Source organism: Urocitellus parryii, chromosome X, assembly GCF_045843805.1.
Source record: "Urocitellus parryii isolate mUroPar1 chromosome X, mUroPar1.hap1, whole genome shotgun sequence".
Taxonomy (NCBI): Eukaryota; Metazoa; Chordata; class Mammalia; order Rodentia; family Sciuridae; genus Urocitellus; species Urocitellus parryii.
The window spans coordinates 82,055,768-82,066,745 of NC_135547.1; positions in this window are offsets into that span (position 1 = coordinate 82,055,768).

Genomic DNA, 10,978 nt, shown 5'->3' on the forward strand with positions numbered 1-10,978 from the left:
TAGGTTTAGATTTAGGGTTCAGATTAGGTTTAGGGTAATTGATAGGGTTGGGGTAGTGACAGGGTTAGTGTTAGCATGAGGGTAAGGTTTAAGTTTAGAGTAATGGATACAGTTAGATTTAAATTTAGGGCTAAGGTTATGGTTAGGATTAGGTCTTGAGTTAGGTTTAGGCCTAGGGTTAGCATTAGGGTAAGGGTTATTGTTAGGGTAATGGATACAGTTAGAGCTAAGATTAGACATGGTGTTATGGTTAGGATTTGGTCTTGAGTTAGGGCAATGGCTAATGTAAGAACTAGGGTTACAATTAGAGTTAGGGTTAGAGGTAGGTCTAGATTAGGAGTACTGTTAGGTTTAATGTTAAGGTGATATTTATAGCTAGGAATAGTGTTAAGATATGAGTCAGGGTCAGTGTTAGTTTTAGGGTCAGGGTTAGAACTAGGGTTATGTTTAGGATTATGTTTAGTGTAAGGGTTAGGTTATGAGCTGCAGTTAGAGCTAGAGCAAGGGTTAGGTTCACAGTTAGGTCCAGGGATAGGATTACAGTAGGTTTAGAGTTTGGGTTGGGTTAGGGATAGGAATATCGTTTTGGTTAGCATTAGGGTTAGCCTAGGGTTATCGTTTTGGTTAGCATTAGGGATATAGGTTTAGGGTTAGGGATAGGGTTATATTTACGTTTAGGGTTAGGGTTAGGGCTATGGTTATGTTTATGTTTATGGTAAGAGTTAGGGTTTGAGCTATGGTTATATTATAGTGAGAGTTAGGTTTAGGGTTAGTTCTAGGGTTATTTTTCTGTTTAGGTTAATGATTATGGTTCGGGTTAAGGCTAGGGTTATCATTAGGTTTAGGTTTAGGTTTAGGGCAATTTGTATGTTTAGAGCTAGGGTTAGGGCTAGTGTTAAGATTAGGATTAGTGCTAGGGTTATGGTTAGAGTTAGGGATAGTTCTAGGTTTATGTTTATGATAAGGGTTAGGCTTTGAGCTAGGGTTAGAACTAAGGTGAGGGTTAAATTTGGGTTAGGGCTAGAGTTAGGGATAAGTTTACACTTATGGCTAGGTTAAGGCCTAGGATTAGCTCTAGATTTTGTGTTAGTTTTAGGCCTAGGGTTAGGGCTGTGGTTAATGTAAGAGCTAGGATTATGATTAGGGCTAGTTTTAAGGTTGGGATTATGGCTCGGTCTAGTGTTACGTTTAGATTTTTGGTTAGGGTCAGGTTTAGAGGTAGGTTTACCCTTAAAGGCAGGGTCAGTGTTCGGATTAGAGTTAGAGTTAGGGTTACAACCAGAATCAGGACTAGGATTAGGTCCTTGGGTAGGGTTAGTGTTTCGCTTAGGGTAAGGATTATTGCTAGGGCTAGGACTAGATTTTTGTTTATATCTAGGGGTAGAGTTAAAGATAGATTTAGGATTAGGTTTAGGTCTAGAACTAATTTTAGGGTTAAGTTTAGGTATAAGTTTACCAGTAGGGCCAATGTTAGGATTTGGTCTAGGTTGAGGGGTTGTTTTGGACCTAGGGTTAGTGTTAGGGACAGAATAAGGGTCAGGTTTAGCGTTAGAGTTTGGGTTAGGATTAGAGCTTGAATGAGGGCTAGGGTCAGGACTATTAATGGGATTAGTATTAGGGATAGGTCTAGGGTTACCATTAGGGTTATGATTTTGTTTAGGGTAAGGGATAGGGTTAGAGGTAGGTTTAGGGCTAGAGTTAGGGTTAAGTTAGGGTTAAAGCTAGGTTTAGAGTTTGGATTGGGGCTAATTTTTGCGTTAGGGCTCAGGCTATGGTGAGGTCAATGACTAATGTAAGAATTAGGGTTATAATTAGATTCACTTTTAGGGTAAGAGTTAGGGGTAGGTCTAGTGTTAGTGTTAGGTTTAATTTTAGGGTAATATTTAGAGCTAGGGTTAGTTTTAGGATATGAGTCTGGGTCAGGTATAGGGTTAGAACTTAAATTAGGGATAGGGTTAATGTAAGGTTTCGGTTTAAGCTTAGGAGTGTGTTTAGAGCTAGGGTGAGTGTTAGGATATGAGTCTGGGTCAGAGTTAGTTTTAAGGTTAGGGTTAGGACTCCAATTAAGGCTATGGTTAAGTCTTAGTGTAGTGTTAGGGTTTGGTTTAAGTTAAGGTTTAGATTTAGGGCTATTTCTCGGTTTTGTTTTACTGCTAGGGTTAGGGTTAGGGATAGTTTTATGATTAGGGTTAGGGTTAGGGCTAATGTTAGTGTTAGGCTTAGGCTTAGGTTTAGGGTTAGATTTAGAGTTAGGTTTAGATCTAGTATTAGGGTTAGGTTTAGGTTTAGGGTGATGTTTAGAGCTAGGGTTAGTGTTAGTGTCAGAGTCAGGGTTAGTTTTAGTGTTTGACTTAAAACTCAAATTAGGGCTAGGGTTAGGGGTAGGTGTATGTTTAGGGTTTGGTTTAATTTAAGGGTTAGTGTTAGAGCTATGGCTTGGATATGATTTATGGCTAGGGCTAGGGTTGGGGCTAGTTTTAGGGATTAGTGTTAGGGTTAGGGCTAGTGTTAGGGTTAGGATTAGGCTTCAGGTTAAGGTTAGATTTAGTTAAATTTTGATCTAAGGTTAGTGCTAGGACTATGTATAAAGGAAGGGTTAGGACTAGGTTTAGGGCTATGTTAAGGGTTATGGTAAGGGATAGGTTTAGAACTAGTAATAAAATAGTGTGAGAGTTATAGTTAGTCTTAGGTCTAGGGTTAGGGTTAGGGATAAGGCAGAGTTAGGGCTAAGATTAGGGCTAGGATTTATATTAGGGTTAGGGCTAGGGTTAGGGTTAGGGTTAGGATTAAGTGTAGGTTTTGGGCTAGGATAAGGACTGGGGTTTTTGTTAGGGTTAGCACTAGGATTAGGGCTAGGGCTAATGCCAAGTCTGGGGTTATGGTTGAGGATAGTTTTAGGGTTATTTGTGGCTAGGTCTAATGTAAGGGTTAGGTTAGGGTAAGGTTCCAGTTTAGATCTAGGGGAATTATTAGGGTCAGGGTCCGTGTTAGAGTTTGGTTGAGTTTAGGGTTTAGGGTTAGGGCTTGAATTAGCATTAGGTTAGGGTTAGGGTAATGATAGGATTATGTTTAGGGTTCAGGTTAAGTTTAGGGTAATTGACAGGGTTAAGTTTTGCGATTGGGTTAGTGTTAGGCTTAGGGTTAGCATTAGGTTAGGGGTAATGATTAGGATAATGAATAGGGTTAGAGCTAAGATTAGGGCTAGGTTTATGGTTAAGAATAAGTCTTGAGTTAGGGTTAGGGTTAGGGTTAGAACTAGGGTTAGTGTTAGTGTTATGTTTAGCATAAGGGTTAGGTTTTGATCTAGGGTTAGGCGTAGGGCGAGGGTTAGGTCTAGTATTAGGTCTAGGAATAAGATTACAGTACAGTTAGGGTTAGAGTTAGGATTAGGGCTAGCATCATCATTAGGGGTGGGGTAGGGTTACAGTAATGTATATGGCTAGATGTAGGTACAGGGTTAAGGTTAGTGTTAGAGTGAGTTTTACGTTTAGGGTTAGGGCTATGGTTATGTTTAGGTTTATTGAAAGGGTTAGGGTTTGATCTAGAGTTAGGTCTATGTCGAGTGTGAGGTTTAGGGTTAGGTCTAGAGTTAGTTTTTTGGTTAGTTTTAGAGTTATGCTTATGCCTAGGGTTATCAATAGGTTTAGGGTTAGGTTTAGGGTAATGGGTAGTTTTAGAACTAGGTTTAGGGCTAGGGTTCAGTTTAGGATTAGGGCTAGTGTTAGGGGTATATTTAGGGATAGGTGTAGGTTTATGTTTAGTGTAGGGGTTAGGCTTTGAGCTTGGGTTAGGTCTAATTGAGTTTAAGGTTAGGGTTAGGGTTAGGTTTAGGGTTACGCTTAGGGCTAGGTTTAGGCCTAGAATTAGCTCTAGGTTTTGTGTTAGGTTTAGGCCTAGGGTTAGGGCTGTGGATAATGTAAGAGGTAGGGTAATGATTATGGCTAATTTTAGGGTTAGGGTTATGGCTAGGCCTAATATTAGGTTTAAGTATTCAGTTAGGTTCAGGTTTAGAGTTAGGTTTACTGTTAAAAGCAGGGTCAGTGTTTGGGTTAGAGTTAGAGTTAGGGTCACAGCCAGAATTGGGATTAAGTTTAAGTCTAGGGGTATGATTCGTGTTTGTGTTTAGTTAAGGTTTATTGTAAGGTCTTCGGATAGGTTTTTGTTTAGGTGTAGGGCTAGAATTAAGGCTAGATTTAGGATTAGGTTTAGGTATAGGGCTAGCGTTAGGGTTTTGTCTACGTTTAGGGTAAGGTTTAGACGTAGGATTAGTGTTAGAGTCAGAATAATGGTCAGGGTTAGAATTAGGGTTTGGGATAGGGTTAGAGCTACAGTGACGGCTAGGTTTAGGGTTATTAATAGGGTTAGGGTTTTGATTGGTCTAAGTATTATGGATAGGTCTTGGGTTACCATTAGGGTTAGGATTTTGCTTACAATATGGGATATGCTTAGAGCTAGGGTTAGCGCTAGTGTTAAATCTAGGTTTAGGTCTCGGTTTAGGGCTAGTTTTTGTGTTAGGGTTAGGACTAGGGTTAGGACAATGGCTAATGTAAAAACTAGGGTTACAATTAGAGTTAGGGTTAGGGGTAGTTCTAGATTAGGAGTATTGTTAAGTTTAATGTTAAGGTGATATTTATATCTAGGAATAGTGTTAAGATATGAGTCAGGGACAGTGTTAGTTTTAAGGTTAGGGTTGGGACTCAAATAAGGGCTAGGGTAACTGTTAGAGTTTGGTTTAAGTTGAGGGCAATGTTTAGAGCTAGGGTGATTATTAGGATATGGGTTGGGTCAGGGTTAGTTTTAAGTTTAGGGTTTAGGTCTCGAACTTAGGCTAACATAACTGTTAGGGTTCTGTTTAAGTTTAGGGTGGTATTTAGAGCGAGGGTGAGTGTTAGGATATGTGTCAGGGTCAGGGTTAGTTTAAGGTTAGGGTTATGACTCCAATTAGGGCTAGGGTTAGGTGTAGTTTTGTGTTAGGGTTTAGATTAAGTTAAGGTTTAAGGTTAGAGCTATTGCTCAATTTTTTTTTTTTTTTTTTTTTTAGCTTTTGGCTTAGGGTTAGGGCTAGGTATAAAATTAGTATTAGGTTTAGGTGTAATGTTAGTGTCAGGCTTATGCTTAGGCTTAGGATAAGATTTGGAATAAGGGTTAAATCTAGGGTTAAAGTCAGGTTTAGAGTAATGGATAGGGTTAGGTTTAGGGTTCAGTATAGGTTTAGTGTAATGGAGAGATTTAGGGTTTGTGATAGGGTTAGGGTTAGGCCTAGGGTTAGCATTAGGAATAGGGTTATCATACGGGTAATGTATACAGTTAGAGCTAGGATTAGGGTTAGGATTAGGGCTACAGTTAAGGTTAGGGTTTGGATTAGGGCTAGTAATCCTAGCTTAGAGTAGGGTTATAGTTAGGTTTAGGGTAAAGGTAAGGTTTTGAGCTAGGGTTAGTTCTAGGATGAAAGTTAGGTTTAGTGTTAAGTCTAGAGTTAGATTATAGTTATGGTTAGGGTTAGGTTTAGAGTTAGGGCTAGGGTTTTCATAGAGTTAGATTTAGGTTCAGGGTAATAGTTGAATTAGATGTAAGGTTAGCTTTAGGGTTAAGTTTAGTTTTAGGGCTAGGTTTACTCTTGGGTTTAGTGTAAGTGTTAGGATTTGAGTTAGGGTGAGGGTTATGGAAAGGATTAGGTTTAGGGTTAGGTCTATGTTTAGGTTTATGGTTTAGGTTAGGGTTTTGGTTAGGGTTAGGACTAGGGTTACCATTAGGGTTAGGGTTAGAGTTAGGGTAATTGTTAGGGTTAGGGCTAGGGTTAACAATAGGATTATTACTAGTGTTAGGGTTATTGTTAGTGATAGGTCTAGGGTTTTGTTTAGGTTAGGGCTAGGGTTTTGGTAGGGTTAGGACTAGGTTTAGGGTTAGGTTTAGGGTTAGTGTAAGGATTAAAGTTAGGGTTAGGTTTAGGGTAAGGGTTAGAGCTTCATTTATGTTTAGAGATAGGGTTAAAGCTAGGGTTTGGGCTCAGATTAGGGCTAGGTTTTGGGTTTTGTTAGGGCCAGTGTTAGGGATATGGCTAATGTAAGAACTAGGGTTATGATTAGGGCTAATTTTAGGGTACAGTTAGGGCTAAGTCTAGTTTTAGTGTTAGTTTCCAGTTTAGGGTGATGTTTTGAGCTAGGGTTAGTGTTATGTTCAGAGTCAGGGTCAGGGTTAGTTTTAGGTTAGGGATAAGACTTGAATTAGGGATAGGCTTAGGGCTAGATGTAGGGTTAGGATTTGGTTTAAGTTAAGGATTAGGGTTAGTGCTATAGCTCGGGTATGTTTTAGGGCTAAGGCTAATATTATGATAAGGGATAGGGTTAGAACTAAAAATAGGGCTAGGCAAAAGTTAGATTTAGTCTTAGGGCTAGGGTTAGAGTTAGGGTTAGGGTTAGGGCTGAACTAGGCCTAGGAATAAGTCTAGGATTCATGTTAGGTTAGGCCTAATGTTAGGGCTATGTTTAGGGTTAGGTTTAGGGTTAGGTTTAGGGTTAGGATTAGGGAAAGATATGGGGTTATAGATAAGTTTAAGGCTAGGGTGATGATTAGAATTAGGTTTAGAGATAGGGTTAGGATTGGGTTAGAATTAAGGCTAGATTTGGTGTTAGAATGAGGGCTAGGGTTTTTGTTAGGGTTAGGGCAAATTTTAAGTTTAGGAATAATGTCAGGTTTAGGGTTATGGCTAGTGGTAGTTATAGGGTTAGTTTCATGGCTCAGTCTTGTATAAGTGTTAGGTTTAGGGTAAGTGTATTTAAGGTCAGATTCAGGTTTCAGTTATGGGTTAGGTTAAGTTTTAGAGTTAGGGCTCAAATTAGCATTAGGGTTAGAGTTAGGTTTAGGGGAATGGGTAGGTTTAGTTTTAGGATTCAGGTTAAGATTAGGATAATGGGTATGATTAGGGATTACAGGGTTAGGGTTAGGCCTAGGGTTAGCATTTGGGTTAAGGTTATTGTTAGGGTAATGGATAGCATTAGAGCTAGGGTTAGGGCTAGTGTTTTGTTTAGGATTACGGCTAGATTTAGGGTCATTGTTAGGCTAGGGCTAGGGTTAGTGTTTGGGTTAGGTTTAGGGTATTGGCTATATTTTGAACTAGGGTTAGTGCTAGGGTGAGATTTAGGTTTAGTATTATGTCTAGGTTTAGATTTACAGTTAAGGTTAGGGTTAGAGTTAGGGTTAGGGCTAAGGTGACATTTAGAGTTAGGTAAATATATAGGATTTGATGTCGGGTTGGGGTTAATGGTAGTTTTAGGTTTAAGATTAGTGTTAGGGTTTGGGATAGGGTTAGGATTAGAGTATAGTTTAGGTTTTGATCTAGGATTAGGGCTATGATGAGGGTTAGTTTTAAGGTTAGGTCTAGGGTTAGGTTTACAATTAGACTAAGAGCTGGGGTTATCATTAGGTTTAGGGTTAGGTTTATGGTATTGGATAATTTTAGAGATAGTATTAGTGCTATTTTTAACATTATAATTGGGGCTAGGGTTAATTTTAGGGTAAAGGATAGGGCTGGGTTATGTTTAGGGTTAGGGTTTTATGTATGTTTAGGTCTAAGGTGAGGGTTAGGATTAGCGTGATGGATAGGGTTAGGGTTAGGGTTATACTTAGGGCTAGGTTTATGCCTACAATTAGGGCTAGATTTTGTGTTAGGTTTAAAGCTAGGTTTAGTGCTATGGTTATATTAGGGCTAGGTTTAGTGTAAGCGATGGGGTTAGAGCTAGGTTTAGGGATAGGGCGAAGGTTAGAATTAGAGTTAGGGCTAGGGTTTCCTTAGAGTTATGATTAAGGCTAGGTTTAGGGCTAGAATGAGGGCTAGGGTGTTAGGGATAGGTCTAGTGTTATCATTAGTGTTAGGGTTTCACTTATTGTAAAGTATAAGGTTAGAGTTAGGGTTAGGGCTAGAGTTAGGGTTAGTGTTATGTTACAGCTAGGTTTAGGGATAATATTAGGGCTAATTTTTGTGTTAGAATGAGGGCTAGGGTTAGGGCAATCGCTAATGTAAGAACTAAGGTTACAATTAGGATTAGTTTTATGCTTAAGTTTAGGGGTAGGTGTAGTGTTGGGGTTAGGTTTAAGGTTAGGGTGATATTTAGAGCTAGGAGTAGTTTTACAATATGAGTGAGAGTCAGGGTTAGGGTTAGGACTCAATTAAGGATTAGGGTTAATGTTAGGATTTGGTTTAAGGTTAGCATGGTGTTTAGAGCTGGGGTGAGGTTAGGATATGATTCAGGGTCAGGGTTAGTCTCAAGGTTAATATTAGGACTCAAATTTAGTTCATGGTTAGGTCTAAATGTAGTGTTAGGGTTTAGTTTAAGTTAAGGTTTAGGGATAGTGCTACTTTCTGGTTTTGTTTTACTGCAAGGGTTAGGTTTAGTGCTATTTTTTCAAGATAATTGTTAGGTTTAGCATTAATGTTAGTGTTAGGCTTAGGCTTAGGGTTAGAGTTAGACTTAGAGTTAGGATTAGATATAGGGTTAGGGCTAGGACTAAAAATAGTTCAAGTGTTAGGGCTAGGGTTAGGGATAGGGTTTGGGTTATGATTAAGGCTAGGTGTAGGGCTAAGATGAGGGCTAGGATTTGTTTTAGGTTTAGGGCTAGGATTAGGTCTAGGGCTAATTTCAGGTCCAGAATAATGGTTAAAGATAGTGTTAGGGTTAGCATTGTGGCTTCTTCTAGGGTAAGTGTTAGATTTAGTGTTACAGTCAGGTTTAGAGCTAGGGATATTATTAGGTTCAAGGTCTGATTTAGGGTTGGGATAGGTTAAGGTTTAAAGTTAGGGTTCAAATTAGTGTTAGGATTAGGGTTACGATAATGATAGGGTTAGGTTTAAAGTTCAGGGTAAGTTTAGGGCAATGGATAGAGTTAGGATTAAAGATAGGGTTAGGTTTATGCCTAGGGTTATCATTGGGGTTATGGTTATGTTTATGGTAATTGGTAGAGTTAGAGATCGGTTTAGAGCTAGGGTTATGGTTATGATTAGGGCTAAGTTTAGGGTTAGGGTTAGGGTTAAAGCTAGGGTTAGGGCTCAGATTAGGGCTAGGTTTTGTGTTAAATCAGGACTAGGGTTATGGTTATGGCTAATTTAAGTACTAGGATGATGATTAGAGCTAGTTTTAGGGTTTTAGTGCTAGGGTTAGTGTTAGGTTTAGATTTAGGGTTAGGGTAATATTTAGAGCTAGTTGTGTCATGGTCTGTGTCAGGTTTAGGTTTAGTTTTAGGGTTTGGTTTACAATTCAAATTAGGGATAGGGTTAGGGCTAGGTGTAGGATTAGGGTTTGCTTTAGGTTAAGGATTAGGGTTAGACATATGGATTTTTTTGTTTTAGATCTAGGGCTAGGGATAGGGCTAGTTTGAGGATTAGTGTTATGGTTTGGGCTAGTGTTAGGGTTAGGTTAAGGCTTTGTGTTAGGGATTGATTTAGAGTTAGGTTTTTTATAAGGTTAATGCTAGGGCTAAGGACAGGGCAAGGGTTAGTACTAGGGTTAGGGGTAAGGTTACATTTAGAGTAAGGGATATGGTTAAAACAAGTGATATGTTTGTATAAGAAGCAGAGTAAGTCTTAGGGCTAGGTTTAAGGTTAGGAATAGGGCTAAATTATGGCTAGGGTTAGTGTTAGGCCTAGGGTTAGGGTTAGATTTAGGATTAGCATGAGGATTAAATCTAGTTTTAGGATTAGGCTTAGGCATCAAGTTCAGTTTAGATTTAGAGTTAGGTTTTGATCTAGGGTTAGTGGTAGGGCTAAGGATAAGGCAGGGATTATGACTACAGTTAGGGTTAAAATTAGGATTTTGTTTAGGGTAAGGGATGTGGTTATAGCTAGGTTTAGGGGTAGGGCGAAGGTTAGTATTAAGTTAGGGCTACGGTTACCATTAAAGATTCCTTTAGAGTTAGGATGAAACAAACCATAGAGACAAAACTGAAAATTACTTTACTTTGTCAAGTTTCAAAGAGCTACTGCAAACCCTGTTGGATTTAGAGTTCCAAATTAATCTATATCTATAGGAGAAAACAGAGTGCAACCTAAAAATTCAAACTGTTACTGCAAAAGAACACTTCACCTTGAAGAACGAAATTTGAGAAGCCAAGTGGGATTGGTGTACTGATCATTATCGCTAAGTATCAACAAGATTGGGTGAAAAAATATTTGCTGAGATTTCAGGAAACTCATAGTTTTATGGAAGCTTGGCAACCTCTTTCAAAGGAAAGTGTTTTTCGCTAGGGACTGCTTAGGGCTACTTCAAGAGAAAACAAACCATAGAGATAGAACTTAGAACTACTATATTTTGTCAAGTTTTAAGGAGCTAGCACAAACCATGTTTGATTTAGAGTTCCAACTACATGTATCAATATAGGAGAAAACAGAATGAAACCTAAAAATTCAAACTGTTGCTGCAAACCAATGTGTTAACCTAGAAGAACGAAATTTGGTGAGCCAAGTGTGATTGGTATGCTGATCCTTACTCCCAAGTATCATCAAGATTGGGTGTAAAAATATTGGCTGATATCTTAGGAAACTCGTAATTTTTCTGAAGCTTGGCAAACCTTTCAATGAAAGTGTTTTTCGCCAGTCTCTGCTTAGGGCTACCTCAAGAACAAACAAACCATAAAGACAAAACTGAGAACTACTGTATTTTGTCATTTATCAAAGAGCTTCTGCAAACCATGTTGGATTTAGAGTTCCAAATTCATCTATTAATATAGGAGAAAACAGAGTGAGACCTAAAAAGTCAAACTGTTACTGAAAACGAATGCTTCAACCTAGAAGAACGAAATTTGGTGAGCAAAGTGGGTTTGTTGTACTGATCATTACTGCCAAGTATCATCAAGATTTGGTTAAAAAGTATTTGCTGAGATTTCAGGAAACTCGTAGTTTTTTGGAAGCTTGGCAACCCCTTTCAAAGGAAAGTGTTTTTCGGCAGTCTCTGCTTAGGGATACTTCAAGAGGTAACAAACCATAGAG